We start from the raw sequence: 6000 nt of genomic DNA on the forward strand, positions 1-6000 counted from the left end.
GTCATGCTGCAAGCATGATGTTGCAGAGATTGTCCATACAAGTACTGAAAGAGTACAGGGCACAATGACCCTGATTTTACTCAAGTGCTGTTGCAATACACTTCCTAACAACATACATAAAACATGGTTTTTGGCACAAGTAGCCCTGGAATCACCCTTTACTCTCATCCAACAAAAGGAACCCCTTGCCCTTAGGCACCTCCTGTCAGAGCCAGCATACCTGTCAAAAGCAGTGGAGTTGTGCTGTTTCCAGTAGCTTGAGGAGCACCAAAAAGCCTCTTGCACTCAAAGGCAGCCACACAGCTGGCAGGAATGTAAGGCCACCATCAAAACTGTCTTACATGATACCTTATGGTGCTCAGGAAGATCAGGCTGTTTCTATGGCTACTACTGCCTTTCTCTCAAACACATCTACTTATTGGTTCTGATGAGATCGCATTCTATTACAGAAAATAATTACTTACTTAGTGCATTATACTGCAGCATTTGTTGAGCTAGTAAATATCTGAATTCCTGTAATAAAGACATTTTCTGTCCAATATATTCTTATAAATGGGTAGGATTTTCCTGATCTCTGATTTATAAATGCATCGAGTATGGCCTTGAAAGTCCTTGTTCTGGTTTCCATGACAACTGATTTTTGAGACTATTTCTTTCCTTACTCATCTTGGGTGGGAAAGAGTTGCTGTCCCTTTCCAGAATAGTGTGATGGGCAAGTAAAATGATTGTCTTGAAGGAAAACCAGGAACTTCAGACAGTTTTCTGAAACACAGGTGAGAAATGCATGAGAAGAATGGTCCACAAATCTGGCACAGGCTTGAGTCAGGTTTTTTGTACACAGAAATTCAAGCGCATATGTATCCCAGGAAAATGCAGTCATACACTACACTGTTATGTACCTAGCAAACTGATCCCATAGCCCTGAATAACACTGTGTTGGCATGTAGAACAATAACCAGAGGATCTAGCCAGTCTGCTCATACTGTAACTTTATAGGTGAATTAGTACTGAGAGCATTTTATTGTTTAAAACAGACTCTCACTATTTTTTCACTCATTTTCAGGAATGGACTGCTTGGACTGTCTCCTTCACAGATCATTGACGGGTCAAACATATCCCTTCAATGTGAAACGGTGCATTTGAGACTGGGGTTAGTAAAGGTACCATAAATAATCTACAGCTGCTTTGCAAAGACATTTCTAGGAATTTTTTTTTCACTTTTAAAGTTTCCAGAAAAAATGAAGATAGACAGCTACTGGTACTCCTTGGTCAAAGTAGTTTAGTAACTGCTGTTCTAAAATGATAAAGAGGTTTTGCAGACTCCTGAAAATCCTTGGAAAGTTTCTGATTCCCTTTTCCTGCAGAGGAGAATCACAATGTACCTACATTTTTGTGGGTAATAAGAACCTTCAAATGTGCAGTACACTAAGGTTGCAGATGAAATGTTTTTTTTTGCTTACCATAGAGTTGGTGATCTATGTGAGTAAAAGACATTATGGAACCATAATGTCTAAGGTGTCATTGTATCAAGGCATTTTTATCTCATTTTCATTTGAGCTGGAACCAGCATGATAAATCATCTAGCTGTTCTTCAAACTAGTACAGGATTGTTCCCAGTGTTTGATCTGAATGCTGGAATTTCCAGCTCATCTTTTGCAGCAGAAGATCCAAGTGTAGGTTAGATACTCTCCATAAAGACAGAATGCAGGAATATCTCATTTAGGCATGTTTTATCCATTCTGTTTTAGCCTATGTAAAGAGAGATCGTATCTGTAATTTACATTAGCAGCTAATCTCTGAATTCTAAACAAAGAACAGGCAGTCCCCAACTACGCAATACCTAATGTATCTCATGGAAAGATGAAATTGCTGACTCTTTATGACTGAAAAGCAAGCACCGTTATGACAGAATCAGTATCAGACACAGCACAAAAGTGATTTAGTGATTGCCTTTTCCTTTTGTCATGATTAAACCATGATGACCAGCCTGCCGAAACAGCAAGTCCCTTGGTGAGAATGAAGTCATAGCAGTACAATTTCTAGCTGCACAGCCAACTAGAAACAAAGTAAATGCACTTGTTTTCTGTGCCCTACTGTTACATGTAGGGGATTAGAAAAGTGAGTCATTTGCTGGAAAAAGTACTGATCCTGTGGCAGGAGGATGACTGTTAAGAAAGCTCTTGCATTCTGTAAAGGCTAATTATAAGAGTGGTGAGTGTTTTTTGCTTTATTCAAGGCAAAACTAAAGCAAGGACATGGCAAGTAGTCCCAATCAAAAACAGAGAAACCTACGCAATAGCATATTGCAGGTTTAGCTTTCAGATAACTTTTCCTCCTCTAAATTGCTATCACACTTAGAACACTTTTGTGGTTTTATAACCCAGGGCATTGGAAAAGACATGATTTTTCCATGTTTGAGATTGTCTTCATATCTTGTGGTACAACTTCATGCTATATTGCACCCCACAGTAGTATTGTGTTGAATTTCTAATTTTTGTTTGTGGCAGTGTCTGGAAGTTTCTAAAAATAATTAACTGACTTTTCATGTAGCTCAGGGCAAGTTTAGAAGAAATAAATGTAACATGACTTAGGCATCCTTAAACAATCTTAACATTAGAGCAGGCTGACAATAAGCTCTGCAGTGCTATCTCCAGTAATGCTATTTTCATTATTTTCAATAAATTTATGAGCTGTCATTTATTTGTTTGTTTGCTTTTTCTCAGCAGGAGAGTTTACTATCTAGTTGCTGAAGCATTGTTATTCTTGTAAAATTGAATAGTACTGTCTTAGGATCATGCACATAGAAACTGTTCTGAGACACAGAATCACTGAATCATAGAATGTTTTCATTTGGAAAGCATTAAGGTCATTCAGTTCCAACCCACTGCCATGAGAAGGGACACCTCACCCTAGACCATGTCATCCAAGGCTCTGTCCAACCCGGCCTTGAACACCGGCTAGGGATGGAGCATTCACAACTTCCTTGGGCAACCTCTGCCAGCGCCTCACTACCCTCACCGTAAAGAACTTCTTCCTTATATCTAAACAGAACTTCCCTTGTTTCAGTTTGAACACACATTCCCCTTGCCCTGTTGCTACAGTCCTTGATGAATAGTCCCTCTCCAGCATTCCTGTAGCCCCCTTCAGATACTGGAAGGCTGCTATGAGGTCTCCACGCAGCCTTCTCTTCTCCAGGCTGAACAGCCCCAAATTTTTCAGCCTGTCTTCATATGGGAGGTGCTCCAGTCTCCTGATCATCCTCGTGCCCCTCCTCTGGACTTGTTCCAACAGTTCCATGTCCTTTTTATGGTGAGGACACCAGAACTGCACACAATACTCCAAGTGAGGTCTCACAAGAGCAGAGTAAAGGGGCAGGATCACCTCCTTCGACCTGCTGGCCATGCTCCTTTGGATGCAGCCCAGGATATGGTTGGCCTTCTGGGCTGCAAGCACACACTGAAGCCAGCTCATGTTCATTTTATCATCGACCAGCACCCCCAAGTCTTTCTCCACAGGGCTGCTCTGAATCTCTTCTCTGCCCAGCCTGTAGCTGTGCCTGGCATTGCTCCGACCCAGGTGTAGGACCTTGCACTTGGTATGGTTAAGCTCCGTAAGGCTGGCATCAGCCCACCTCACAAGCGTGTCAAGGTCCCTCTGGATGGCATACCTTCCCTCCAGCGTATCAACCGAACCACACAGCTTGGTGTCATCGGCAAACTTGCTGAGGGCGCACTCAATCCCACTGTCTATGTAGCCAACAAAGGCATTGAACAGGATCACTCCCAACACTGACCCCTGAGGGACACCACTCATTACTGGTCTCCAGCTGGACACTGAGCCATTGACTGCAACTCTCTGCATGCAGCCATCCAGCCAGTTCTTTATCCACCGAGTGGTCCATCCATCAAATTGATGTCTCTCCAATTTAGAGACAAGGATGCCATGTGGGACAGTGCTGAACGCTTTGCACAGGTGCAGGTAGATGACGTCAACTGCTCTGCCCCTGGCCATCAGTTCCATAGCCCCATCATAGAAGGCCACCAAATTGTTCAGGCAGGATTTCCCCTTAGTGAAGCCATGCTGGCTGTCACCAAGCACCTTGTTGTTTCTCATGTGCCTTAGCATGCCTTTCAGGAGAATCTGCTCCAAGATTTTGACATGTCATCTATTTTCCCTTTCTTGAAAATAAGTTATAGTTCCCTTTTTCCAGTCATCAGGAACTTCACCTGACTGCCATGATTTTTCAAATATGATGGACAGTGGCTTAGGAACTTCATTCACCATGTCCTTCAGGACCTGCTACCAGCCCTATTATTACATCTGTGACAGGTACGTTCTTTTTGGGCTAGAGGATAGCTTTTATGTTAGAAGAACAGCAAAGAATGAGGTTAAAAAGAACCATCAGACTTGATCTAACCCTGTAATTTTTTTATTTTTGCAGGCTTCTGCGGTCAGACCATCTGTGGCTGTTGTCAGTCGACCATTTGTCTGACCTCTGAGAGGTAGAAACGCATTCTGTTCCCTAGCCAGTTGTTCACTTCTTTTTATTCTAGCATTTAAATAGGATTTTATTCAATTTTTATTTAAATCCCTTGTATCAACACTTTAGGAACCGAAGTCCTCCCACTCTGCTCTGTGCATCCCATTGTATACCAGCATATTATTCTTCGTGTCCTATACATATTCATTTCCCTTAATCTTTCATGCTAATTTATGTTTCCCTTTCCCATTCTTTTCCCCTTCTTGATTGTTATTAAATGCCTAGATGATACTTAAATGTCAGAAAAGCCCCAGGAAATGTCACATACTGGGGGGAAAACACAATAGTTTATGTTTTTAAAGCCCTGAGCATGGTAATATCTGCTTTCATGCTGTGGGGCTGTTCCTGCCACCTCTCAGAAAAAAAATAGATCTCTTGAGAGAAATAGATTTAGGTTGCTGATGGTGTTTTGATTTTGAACTTTGATACTGAAATTGGATGTTCAGAAATTAATCTTATCTTCTCTCTGGTTCAACTCTGTTCTGATAATGGAACAATCAGCTGGTTTCATTAATTATTAATGCTAACACATGGCAAAAGCAATTTGGAGATTCACAAGATGTGTGTGGGTCTGCTGATGGAAATGTAAAGGGGGCAATTACCAGTCTGAAAATAAATGAGAGTGGGAAATGCCAAAGAGAAGGGGGAATCAGCAGAAAGCTTAGGTAGAGCTGGAAGAATAAAAGGATATTTTATTTTACATTCAGATGCATATCTTCAGTTACAATGAAGTGAAAATTCCTAAAGCAGGGCATGTGGTTCACATGAGTATTCGGTTACTTGGCTGAACTGTGGTCTGTGCAAATATGCATTTATACATCTTTACAAGAATTTTGATACTTACTGAATGCATAGAAAAAGTAGTAAGCTATTCACTATTAAGGAACTGTATACCTAAAAGAAACAAGAATATAACTCCTACCCATGCATTTTAGTAGCTTTCTTGTGTAGTTATGCTGGGGGGAAAGCAGAAGTCTTGAGACCATGGAATAAGAGCTGCTCAATAACATGAGTGCTATTTGAAGGTGAATTTTTACCTACACCAGCCTACATGGTGTAATGAACAATAATACTGCCACTGTAGAAATTAACTGTATGAATTCACCCCAAAGGGTGATATACAATGGAATGGGTTGCTCCTATCCCTCTGCTTGCTGCATAGACACTGCTCCGTAACAGGAGCTCATGTTCTGGTAGTTTTAAAATGCTGAAAAAAACAGGAACAGAAGGAGGCACTGGAATAGGTTGCCCAGGGAGGTTGTATATGCTCCATTCCTGGGGTGCATTAGAAAGGGTGTGGTTAGTAGGTCAAGAGAGGTTCTCCTCCCCCTCTATTCTGCCTTGGTTAGGCCGCATCTGGAATATTGCATCCAGTTCTGGGCCCTCAGTTCAAGAAGGACAGGGAACTGCTTGAAAGAGTCCAGCACAGAGCCACAAAGATGATTAAGGGAGTGGAACAC

The sequence above is a fragment of the Neopsephotus bourkii genome, unplaced genomic scaffold (genome assembly GCF_033783945.1).
Source record: "Neopsephotus bourkii isolate Nb327-2 ecotype Australia unplaced genomic scaffold, CSIRO-AGI_Nbou_v1 NB_926, whole genome shotgun sequence".
Lineage (NCBI taxonomy): Eukaryota > Metazoa > Chordata > Aves > Psittaciformes > Psittacidae > Neopsephotus > Neopsephotus bourkii.